Source organism: Coenobita brevimanus, chromosome 88, assembly GCF_032717465.1.
Source record: "Coenobita brevimanus isolate Jiangsu-jjx chromosome 88, ASM3271746v2, whole genome shotgun sequence".
In the NCBI taxonomy this organism is placed as follows: Eukaryota; Metazoa; Arthropoda; class Malacostraca; order Decapoda; family Coenobitidae; genus Coenobita; species Coenobita brevimanus.
The window spans coordinates 18,821,716-18,834,757 of NC_137041.1; the positions used below are offsets into that span (position 1 = coordinate 18,821,716).

General features: G+C 40.2%; 1 long non-coding RNA gene across 1 annotated transcript in view; it reads left to right on the forward strand.

The window, feature by feature from the left end:
- The first annotated feature begins 587 nt into the window (after window positions 1–587).
- Window positions 588–13,042, forward strand: part of LOC145411107 (uncharacterized) — a 29,853-nt gene continuing 17,398 nt past the window's right edge. Inside the window, exons 1-3 of the long non-coding RNA XR_013899373.1 lie at window positions 588–614; window positions 2,275–2,307; window positions 2,686–2,790. This is a non-coding gene — a long non-coding RNA (uncharacterized LOC145411107). The remainder of the gene's footprint in view (window positions 615–2,274; window positions 2,308–2,685; window positions 2,791–13,042) is intronic.

A 13,042-nucleotide genomic window follows, 5' to 3' on the forward strand; every position in this document is an offset into this window, starting at 1 on the left:
GCCAGTTACCTTCATTCCGTAGAAGGTGGACACAAATGATCGTGTTCATCTCTCTCTCTCTCTCTCTCTCTCTCTCTCTCTCTCTCTCTCTCTCCTGCCATCACGCTGCCCTCTCTCTAACATTCACCTCCTTTTCTCATATGCCTTTCCACTCCATCCCTTCCTGCCACCCTTGATCTACCGCTTCTCCTCCCCGCCACCACCTCTCACATACACTGTCCTAAACTCCTTTTATTGTAACTTAGGCTAAAACTGCCATTTCCCTATGTTCAGTACTGAGGTGTAACAACAGATTAACACTAAAATTTGGTGCTAGTTATCAAGAAGTGGTATGGAAAGGAGGCAAACCCTTAGCATTGTCATTATTTTCTGGAAGTGAACTACCTGAATAAGCAACGACAGAAAGAAAATTTGGCCTAAGTTAGCTGAAAGACCCTCGTTATTGTCTCAGTCTCCATTGTCTGCAACTGATCAAACAACAGGAACGTTAACCTATATCCTTATCCTTGCCCTCCACACAGCTGAGGCAGAGGAAGCCACTCAACCACAGGCCGCCGATCGCTTCTTGTGGTTCAGGTCTCGTCCTTCAGCCCTTGATGCCAGGAATGCATTCTGTGAGTTCAGGTTACCTTGCCCACAGTATTCTCTCTCTCTCTTTCTCTCTCTCTCTCTCTCTCTCTCTCTTTATATATATATATATATATATATATATATATATATATATATATGACTTTGTCTGCGTGGCTGGCTGGCAGGCTGAAATTAATTGTCTGATATTTTGTACGGAGCTTCATGCAAAAAAACGGTGAGTTTACAAAAATGTCAATCACTTACAGTCCGATGATGGGACATTTCAGTTCTGCTTGTAGTACCCTAATGTTTCTCTGGACCCTGCCACTGTGGAAAGTGTCACGCCGAAGTTGGGCAAGAGTCACTCAGAAATACTTCTATTGTGTTCCTTACTGTTTTTTTTTTTCCAGTTTCTGTCATCGAAGCGTTTGTCAGTTTAAAATGACACTTTCAGTGAACTGGCAAATCAACGAATAGTCTATGATCATTGTCTTTAGTATATTATATCCCTTTTTATCAGTAGACTACACACTGATGTACTGTACGTGTTGCTGTTTCACTGTAATTAGTATAATATATCCTGTTTTATCCGTAGACTACACACTGATGTTGGTAAAGTCATATGTCTCCAATTTTGTATGAACATTTTTTAACTCTCACTGTGGGAACAACTGCAGTATTTTATTGAAGCTAATGCCAAACATTTTTGTTCAGCTGAGTGAGTCCTGGAACGCTGAAAGTGTCATTACTGTCACCAGTAACCCTCTCATGATGGGACCTACTCAGTTAACGTATTGCAGTTCCTGACAATAATTTTATTCAGCTGAAAATGAGTCATAAAAGCCTGAGAGGATTCAGATCACCGAACCATAACGGAGGTTTTGACTGGACTATTTCATGTCTTGCATAGTTTGATTACTCTGTCTTAACTAAATTTATTAAATAAAGGACGAGAAAACATGAGACCGGTCTTTGCTGGAGAAAATTATTTATCCATTTTATTTGTGTGTGTGTGTGTGTGTGTGTGTGTGTGTGTGTGTGTGTGTGTGTGTGTGTGTGTGTGTGTGTGTGTGTGTGTTCTATCTGTTGCTTCAGTGGGATATAGTTTGTAGCTTGAAACTTTTATATACATATGATAATAAGTGAATTCCTTTGCATTTTCTGTGCTCCTAACTGCGGCATCTGTACATGGGCAGATCTCTCTCCTATCGTAATGTATCAAGTGCCACCAAATTCTTTTATTTTCCCATCATCATCATCGTCGTTGTTGTCGTCATCATCTCGAATTCTTTTCCGACCGAAGGATGGGATAAGGCAGCGTATAGAGTAGATGAAAAAAATCTGTTTGAGGGAAAACTTTTAACAGTATGGTCAATTCACTCTCATTCACTCACCATTTAAGCTCTGGAATCCTGATTCCATGAAACATTCACGCTAAGATACTTCACTTTGCCTATCAACTTGAGTCATTCTGATGACTCACGTCATCGGGTAAAAACAGGGAATCCAAACCCTTGTCATACTTATAGCCCCTCTATACAAAATTCTTCCAGCCAGCTCTACCCATTATAAGCTTTTTTGTAATGTAAATATATTTTTGCCAACAGCCGGAGATCAAACTCAGACATTTATACTCATTTTGGGAATGAACTTAGGGAAATCCTTGTTAGCAGATGTAATAATCACTGTCACTGTTTTTCGCAGGTAACAGAGGCAACAGTTTCCTGGTGTGGGCAAGTAAGTTATCATATTTCATTATGTACAGGATATTCAAAGCTTGTCTGGTCAATAGTGCACACTTAAACTAAGATTTTAACGAAAGAGAGATAATTACCGAGATGTCATTATCAATAGCTGGAACACCATTTTTGTGGTGTTATGGCATATAACATAAAGCTCCTTAAATCTGCCAAAAATTGCAAACACTGTATCTTGATTGCTGAGTTATAACAAAAGAATAGAATAAAGAGCTTGTTACGATGAAATGCTGTAGAATGGATGTAGAGCTTTAGAGTTCGCTTAGTCTGTCGCTGAACTACACGAATTAAGTAGCAAAACATCGAAGATCTCCGCCAGGTTAATGTGGTAAACTATAGCACTGTGCTTACACGACAGGTGGAATCCTGAACGGGACGAACATCACAGCCATGAGCGACCAGCAACTTCTCATCACCGTGCTTAACACTATCTGTGGCAGGAGCGCGAGGGACCTCGAAATGGGTATGGTATCTATATCTTTTTTTTATCTATATATTTACCTGTCTATCTATCTATGTATCGAGAGCGTTGGGGACCAGAGCGAGACTATTCAAACCCGACATTTAAGGCGAGTGTGATTGTGAAGGAGACTGTGGCACCAGTCTCACAGGACAAAACTCCCGAAATGGATGGAAAGCTGATGACAGGCAGTAGTCAGGACTTGATCCCTGACCATCTCCCAGTGCTGATATTTTTGTCAGTTTTTCTGGCAGAATTTTCCTCTACAAGCACATTGCATAATAAACGTTGCATTTATATTTTCTCAAAATGGCAGTGCATCACCCAGCCTCTGAGTCCGCGGCTGGGGGAGAGGGGAGTGGGAAGGGTGATCATTAATATTCTCACCAGTAGCTTCTTGGTGATGATCATATGATATGTCCTGAACTATTGTTTAACAATCTTTAGATTCAGTTCTATAACATTAGTGGACTTTCTTCGAATATTCTCTCTGTAAGCACTGTCTCTCCTCCTCTGCGAGGTTCAGCTGACTGAGTATAAAGACAGGAAACCAATCTCTGTATCCTCTCTCGTTATACGAGTTTCTAAGACCAAAATGGTTGTTGCATATATGTGCATAACAAAGAAGTACAAAGGAAAGCAAACAACAGCAGACCTGTTGGTCTTTTCTAGGTTGTTTCTTACTGGGTAAGTTATAACAGACATAAGTATTCTGTGAGTAAAAGACAAGGACTGGGAAGAGCAGGAATGCAGCCTCATTTACTCTCGTGTTCTCGAACTTGAATCTTCAGCGTTGCCCAAATTCATGATGAGGATGTTCTTTCCATCTTTGACTGTATATATCTGCGCTTTTTATTTATTCCTAAATTGATTAGTTATACAATATTCTTTAACTGTCTGTCTTCTAAAGTGGAAGACATTCATCTCTCCTTTCCCAGGAATCGCCATTCTAGGCGGTTTCAATGTTCACCTCCACCTTTGGTTCTCCTTTCACAAAAACTGCTACATTTTCTTCTGTCTTAAATGACCTAGACCAACGATTACAGCACTCTCCCTCCATCCTTAGAAAATCTGAAAGAGAGCCATAACATATCTGATCTTCTTACAACTAAGCCCTCTGCAAATCTGCAAATCTTTTGTCTCCTTTGGGCTCCTTTGATCACAGTCTTATACAGCCTGTCCTATTACTCCGGTAAAGCCTGTGGATACTTCCAAGAATCGGTGTCTGTAGTGCTTCGGCGCATCAACATTGCTGATTAGGAGACCCACAGACAGTACTTCTCCGAGTTTTCTTAGGATGATAATTCCTAATCTTGCTGAAAGCCGTCCGAGCATGCTGTATACAGTATGTATTACAGAGGATATTCTTTCAGACATGGAAGTATGCATTACATATTATTACCCTATGACTAACGCAAAAGTTCCATGAAATATTCGCATTTGTTATAATGCGGTCCACAACAACGAGATGGGAAATGATATTCCCAATCCAAATTACCCATGAAATATGTTCTCTGCATACTGTGGCCTAGAATCGTCTTAAATCTGTTCTTTGGCTTGCCGGAAACAATTACATCTGCTCTAAATGTATGTCAGTCTAACTCCTCTAGCCCCTTATGGTATCCTACTATGTTTTAATGCAAGAAAGAGGGAACCAACGAGTAGAAGCACGCCAAATTGTCCCCTCCAGGAAAAAAATAAATAACGGAGTCAAATTCAAGATCCGTTCATTTCGAGGTGCCTGGACATATTCTGTTTATAAGACTGCAGGTCATAGGCAGTAGGAAATACCGGCAGAGGAAGACAGTTCCCAAGTCGACCTGTTGCAGACATGAAGGACTGGGAGTAATGATAATTTCTTACATAAGAAAGTTGGACAGAAAAGGAATGAGAATTTGCTGCCAGACAAGTGCTTCACGCCCGCTGTAGTTGTGGAGGGATGCAAGCAGATAGTATGGGGAAGCAGTGACCATTGAAGTACCGATGGGAAAAGGATAAAGATATGAAGTGCGTCGAGGAGACAGTGGTTGAATGGGAGCCAGTAAGAGAAGGAAAGTTCATGAGACAAAAAATCTTTGCCTCCACCACACTCTAACTTAGCTTCTTCCTCTTGCCATCCTTTTTTCCATTTCGATGTCTCTTTGCTCCTCCTTATCGTAAAGAAACATGAACTTTTTGTCCATGTCTCTGTTCTCTCTTCACTCAACTTTTTTAGGACTGTTCATTCATCTCTTCCTCCCTATACATTCTGATGCCTGTAATTACAGTTCCTTTGGAATACGTATATTTGACATCTCTGGCTTCAATAGTTAACTAGAAGGCACTCAGAAAGTGCATACATCCACCAATGCCATTGCCATTAAAAAGGATCCGGATCCGTGGAGATATTGTGTGGAATACATAGGATCCGGATCCACCCCAAAATTTAATCAATTCCTTCTTGGCCCATGGTCCACCCTGCCACAAAATTACAGTGAAATTCATACAGAACTTTTGCAAGTGAGATACATAGGATACGGATACGGATCTGGATCCGTCCCAAAATGTAATCAATTCGTTCTTGGTCCATGACCCATTTTTTCACAAAATTTCATTGAAATTCACTGAGAATTTTTGGAGATATCTCGTTGACAAACAGACAAATATAGGTGAAAACATAACCTCCTCCAACTTCGTTGGCGGATGTAAAAGAGTGCAGTCTTGATAGAGCCCATCCTGCTGTTTGTAATGACTATGTTTCCATGCTGACACCCTGCTTAAGTACATTCTTTCACGTGTGTCCATCAACTTGCACCTTCCCTTCCAGCAAGAAGCTTGCTATTATCCAGCCCATCTAAAAAAAGGGTGACTGTTCCCAGCTGCCTAAAATAATATTGCCTTTTTGCAATAATCTTTTCCATTTCCAAAGACTTTGCATATTATCAATAGGAGGTTATAATCTTCCAGATGGGTGGTATGGAATTTCGTCAGGTGTGCTTCATTTGCAGTCTCCTCACATTCCTTTCAATTTCTTTGTCAACATTCTTTGGAAACTTTGGTGAAACTTTTGCTGTTGCACTTGTCCTAATAAAGGCATTTTCCGAGTTTGGCACAAATCTTCAGTTTCCACTTTGCCCTTTTACGGTTTCCATCTTCCTATAGGTGTCATTATCTGTAGCTTGTCCAGCTAGTCTCTCCATAGCTACTCTTCTTGATGGCCATAGTTCTTTTTCGAAAGTTTTCTATTGTATTGTTCCTCATGCTTCTACCTCCCACCAAATCGCTTGCACCTGATCATAAGTACTGTTTTTGAACTGTATACCTATGCCTATCCACTCATACACTGATTATTCCACCATACGAGTACGTTTATCCACCTACTTTTCACAATCCCAATCACAGCAGATGGGCTACTTCAACAGTTACACGATGATGCTATGGCACACTTGGTTTCTTACTTGCCCTTAATTTGTGATTAGTTTTTTTTTTTTTATGTGAGGAAGAATGAACCAAAGCCCACGAGCCCGCAAAATTGTTCTTTCCAAGAGAAAAGCAAAATACAAGAGAGAGCCAAATTCAAGATCCAATCATTTCGAGATGTCCGGACACACTGCGTTTGACAGACTGGATATCATAGGAAGCAGGAAATACAGACAGAGGGAGACAGTTCCAGAAATGACCTGTTGCATAAATGAAGGACTGGAAGTAATGGTTAACTCTTGCATTAGAGAGTTGGACAGAGGGTTGAGAGTTTGCTGCTAGACGGGTGCTACGCACCCGTCGTAGAGGTGGAGGAATGCAAGCAGACAGTTTAGAGGAGCAGTGACCATTAAAGTAGCGATAGAAAAGAGATAAAGATGCAACAGTGCAGCAAAGAGACGGAGATTCAAGGGAGTCAGTAAGAGGAGGAGAGTAAATGAGACGAAAAACCTTTGACTTCACCCTATTGAGATCAGCTGAATGTGGGGAGCCTCCCCACACGTGGAGAGGATAAAACCCGTGAATAGAGTCAACAATTGTGCAGGGGTAGAGAAGGAACGGATTCGGCTTAGCACACCTAACCTCTTGGAAGCAGATTTTACAAGAGATGTAATATGATCTTTCCAAGGTAAGTCCCGAGTAAATGAAAGCCCAAGCATGTTCAAGGAGGATGCAGGATTAAGCTGAATATTATTAAACATTAGTGGGTATACCTGTGGAAGATTTTGTTGGATTGATAGGTGTAAGAACTGAGTCTTTGATGCATTAAAAACAACCAGATTATTTTTACCCCAGTCAGAGATACGAGCCAAGTCAGACATTAAGTTTGCCATAGCCTCATCCTTTGTTTGCTGAAGTAACTGCTGAGATGGACGTTGCGGAAACCGAATGGAAAGGTGAAAGGTGGAGTCATCAGCGTATGAATTGATAGGGTTAGATGTACCGCTTAGAAGGTCATTGATGAATAAAAGGAGAAGAGCTGGTGATAGGACAGAACCCTGAGAAACACCACTGTTAATAGATCTAGGAGAAGAACGATGGGCGTCTACAACAACGGCTATAGAACGACCAGAAAGGAAGCTAAAGATGAAGGAACAGATAGAAGGATAGAAACCGTAAGAGGGCACTTTGGAAATTAAGGATTTATGTCTGACTCGATCGAAAGCCATTGAGATGTCAAGTGCAATGGCAAAGGTTTCGCCAAAGTCCCGAAAGGAGGATGACCAGGAGTCTGAAAGGTAGGTGAGAAGATCACCAGTAGAGCGTCCCTGACGGAACTCATACTGAATTCAGAAAGAAGGTTGTGATAGGAAAGATGTTTTAACATTTTTCTAATAAAAATTGACTCGAAATCTTTTGAGATACAGGATGTTAAAGCAATTGGACGATATTTAGAGGGTTGGGAATGGTCACACTTCTTTGGGACTGGCTGAATGAGAGCAAACTTCCAGCAAGAAGGGAAGGTACAAGTTGATAGGCAAATGCGAAAGAGTTTGCCTAGGCAGGGTGTAAGCACAGAAGCACAGTTCTTGAGAACAACAGGAGGGATTCCATCAGGCCCATATGCCTTGTTAGTATTGAGGCCTGTGATGGCAGAAAATACATCAGGTGAAGAAATTTTAATGTCAGCCATGAGGAGGTCAGAGGGGGGAAGTGATGGAGAAACAGCACCGGAATCGTCTAAGGTGGAATTTGAGGAGAAACTCTGAGTGAAGAGATCTGCTTTATCAGTAGAAGAAATAGCTACAGAGCCATCAGAGTAGAAAAGAGGAGGGAAAGATGATGAGGTAAAGTTGTTAGAAAGGTCTTTTGCAAGGTACCAGAAGGAGTGGGAAGAATTCGAGTTGGAGAGTTGAGAGTATTTAGTATGGATGAATTTTTTTTTTAGCAGAGCGAAGAACAGACTTAGCACGATTCCGGGCAGAAACGTATAAAAGATGTGATTCAGGGGTGGGTTGGCTCCTGTACCTTTTATAGGCCCTCTCCTTGTTGCGGACAGCAGTAGAACATGTGTGATTATACCAAGGCTTTCTTGCGTTAGTCAAAGGATACGAGAAAGGAATGTATGCTTCCATGCCCGAGAGAATGACCTCCATAATGCGCAATGCACACTCAGATGGCTCCCTGCCATGGAAGCAATAATCATTCAAGGGAAAATCAAAGAAGTAAAAGGAACTTTGTTATACCTAATGTACCATAAACTCTAGTTCCTTGTTTCAACCCCCCAGAGTCTTCCACAAGAATTCCTGTGATATTCAACAGGAAGAACTTTTTCAAAGTTGATTAGAAAGAGAAATGAAGTGGTATTTCAGAGGGCGAGCTCAGTATTGTACTGCTGAAAAACCATGATTCATGCGACCTCTAACAGTGAACCTGCCTGTTATCGTTGCTCTTGACTAGTATACACTGGGTTGCATGAACACCTTCATCATGGAAAGAACATGTTCCTTTGATGAAGTTCTTTGAGACAGTGAGAAGTAAATTATGTGAGAAAATGAACAACAGAGGCTTGCTACACCATGACAATATGCACAAATTGTCAGTGTTTGTAACCTTAAACAGTAGGTTTTGATCAAGTGAAGAATTCCATTAGTTCCACGTTCACTCTGATCACCTGGCTTAGCACTGTGTGACTTTCTAGTTGTCATACATACTGAAGGTCGTGATGAAAGAACAGTGTTTTGACAGGACCGAGGACATTTACAGGGTGACCCAAAATGAATGAACCCATAACACTAGGAAGACGTAGGGATATCACTCGTGGGGAGCACTGGTTCCAGCAGGATGGGGCCATCCCACACACTTCAAACCAAACGTTGATGTGGCTGCGGCAACTATTCTAGGACTGACATGTCAGTATGTGTGACCCTGAGTGGGCCCCACACTCAACCGACCTGAATTCAGCAGATTTCTATTTGTGGGGTAATCTGAAGGATCATGTTTACGGAAACCACCCCCAGACAATCAGAGACCTGAACACAGAAATCACAGCCAACATCAGAGCCATCCCAAGAGAGGAGTGTGTTCGCATAATTGACAAGTTAGCATTCAGGAGTGCCTGTGACGTCGAGGTGGTTAATTGGAACACTAACTGGAGAACCCAAACTTTCAGGATTGTTTTGTTATCAACTCAGTTTGACATGAATGCAAAAATAAAGCAAATCACTTATCAGCTGTATAAATGACACACTTTTATGGATTGCATTCTTTTGGGGTCATCCTGTAATTTGCGATAATAACAAGTGTCCCAAAGAACATCAAGGAAAAAAGGATTGCAGCATTGGCTCCATCGGTGGTAGGATGCTTGAAACAAGAGTTTGGATGCAGGAGGCACGTGCTTTGAAGGTGGTGATATGAGTGTATGATCAATGCAGAGACTGAGTTTGCCAGCCATTGTCAGAGATTCGATCACTACTCTTCTGAAATCGTCAGACAGCAGCAAAAATGAAAAAAAAAAATGATACCATCGTATTCCAGGATTTCATTTATTTATTTACTGACGTGGGACCTGGCGGTGATCAGGTAAAAGAACGAAAGAAAAAAAAAAAAGGACTGTCCCTTGCCTGCAGCACTGAAAGACCAACCCTTCTATTTGAAGACGGCACCCAGGTTCCCATTTTACATACTGGACCAATGTTCCTTCTTCGGTCCATATCCCCAGGGGTACATTCTCTATGTGCATAGTCTTGCCATTGATGTATTCACCCCATGGACTTGATCCCCAATGGTCTTTTCCTCCACTACCTACCCACCGGAACACCCTATTCCACTCAGCCACCCACCCACCCTCCCACATTGAAAACATACCCACCCTGTCCAACCACTCATTCAATGACTCACCCACTCAACATGAAAGCCTGTCACAAAAAGGACTTTGTAGTTTACTTGTAGAGAAGTTATATATATATATATATATATATATATATATATATATATATATATATATATATATATATATATTGAACTTGTGGACGACCGGTTGTTATACTTGAGTCGTTTTGTAAGTAGAAGATCTTGGTTCCCTTTTGTGACCAAATGTCACAAAAAGGACTTTGTAGTTTACTTGTAGAGAAGTTATATATATATATATATATATATATATATATATATATATATATATATATATATATATATATATATATATATATATATATTAAACTTGTGGACGAGCGGTTGTTATTCTTGAGTAGTTTTGTAAGTAGAAAATCTTGGTTCCCTTTTGTCATGCAATGACAGGAGAGGTAAAGAATAGTATGGGACTATTTCTATTTGTCTTGGAATATTAACAAAGTTTCTCACACACGAGTGAAGTATAAGTAGAGTCCCGCTAGCTACCTCCCTGTCTCGCTCTATCTCTCTCTCTCTCTCTAAGTTGCTAAGCCTTTCTCCCTACTACCTGCCGATTCTATGGCCTGTCTCCTTCTGAGCTCTCTTTCCTAAATTCTGGTGAAACAGGGATCGTGTCACGTGTGTTACACTGTGTGTTTGGAAAGTTCCAGAAACCTGTGTGTGAGTATGTGTGTATGTTACTAGGCTTTGTTCCCCTGCTATCTCGCTGACACACTACCTGCATCATCTCCTGACATTGCTACTTCCTAATCTGTCGTCAGCATTTCCTCAGTTAACTTGCAAGATCATTTCCCTTTCCCAGGCTCGCATAGAGCTGTCTATCTGTCTATTTATCTATCTATCTATTATGATTTGGAAATATAATATGGACTCATAACATTGCTCGGCCACGCCGCTGAAGGTCCTCCGACAGCAATTATCATTGACATGTGCTAATCTATTAGTACATAATATTGATTATAATATTGTATACATATAACATTCATAGTAAATAGCAATTATCCAGTAATATTACATTTTAAACAAGTTGTATACATGTTTTAATAAATGCATTAAAAGTAAACTATTTAACTGTAATACAGTATGTACTTGGGTTATTATAGTGAAATGCATAGATGCAAGAAAAAAAAATTGTTTAAAATTAAGATTTATGGTAAGAGTTATTAATTTTTCATTTAAAGATAATGGTACTGGCATGCCATACTTCTATATATATTAATACTATATACAAAATATGTACACTTCATTCAGGGGGGTTAACTTGGATGTTAACTCTCCCACCACTAAATACTGACTCCAAATTTGCAATTCTTGCATGCATTCTGTGCATTGCGAACAGCAGTACTGCAAATACACTGCCTTTTCCACAAACAGAGGCCATTATCAATATACAAGAATGCCAGTGGGACTGAGGACAGCCCCAGGCACATTCCAGCGTCTTATGAATTACGTATTGTCCGGAATTTTAGGACAAGGAATATTTGTTTATCTTGACTATATTATAATCGCAACGAAGAATATTATGGATCATCTCAGGAAATTAGACTTACTCTTACAAAAGCTTAGTGATGCTGGTTTAAAAATTAAACTTTCTAAATGCAAATTTTGCTTTAAGGAAATAAATTTCTTAGGCCACAAATTAAGTTCTAATGGTATTCACACCACTGATGACAAAATACAGGCAGTGAGAGATTTTCCTGAACCCACTACGACTGACGAAGTTAGACAATTTTTAGGTCTGGCTGGGTACTATAGGTCATTCGTACCACAGTTCTCTCATATAGCCTTTCCTCTGTTCCAACTACTCAAAAAAGATGCTGTATTCCAATGGGAAGAAGAACAAAAAAGGGCATTTAACAATCTACAAATTAAACTAACAAATGCACCTTGTTTAGCATATCCAGATTACACAAAATCATTTCTTATTTGTACAGACGCATCAGTTAAAGGATTAGGGGCTGTACTGATGCAGGAAGATAAAAGAGGAAAAAATCAACCAATTGCATTTGCCAGCAGACAAACAAGAGGTGCAGAGAAAAATTATTGCACTACAGACTTAGATGCACTTGCAGTGGTTTTTGCATTACAAAAGTTTCGAGATTTGGTATATGGTTACGAAATCCACTTATTCACCGACCATAAACCACTGGTGGGTATGTTTAAAGAAAAACTCCTTTCTGGGAGGAGAGCAAGATGGAAATGTACAGTTGAAAACTACGATGTACAAATTCATTATATACAAGGTAAAATGAACATAGTAGCTGACGCATTATCTAGGAATCCGAACACAATTTAGGTCGTGGCATTAGATCTCAAAGGAAATATCCCAAACCACGATGATATCGCGAAGGCACAAAGACTTGACAAAGACTTGACCCAATATGGTCTAAAGTTATATACAAGTTAGAAAGTGGAGATGACATACAATTACCCAAACTGCATGTCCCACTCGAACAATTCACAATGGTCAATAATACATTATACAAGATTAACTCTAAACAACCAAAACGCCAGAGAAATACTAACCAGTTGGTAGTACCTAATGACATGATACCCCAAGTATTACGAACGATACACGATAGCCCACATGCAGGACATCCTGGAAAGGATAAGACATTCAACCAAGCCCAGCTGTTATATTACTGGCCTTCATTACGAAAAGATATAAACAATCATATAGACAGATGCGAGTCATGTGCGAAACACAAAGGATACCCAATCACACCTGCACCGATGGGTAATTACCCTGTACCACATCAACCGTGGGACGTTGTCGCTGTTGATTTACTCAAGATGCCATTATCATACAATAATAACCTATACTTATTCGTAGCAACGGATCATTTTTCTCGTTATATCATTTTATCTCCAATTAAAGATAAGACAGCAGAGACAGTAGCAAAGGCAATAACAGATAATGTAATATGTCGCTTTACTACCCCAAAGG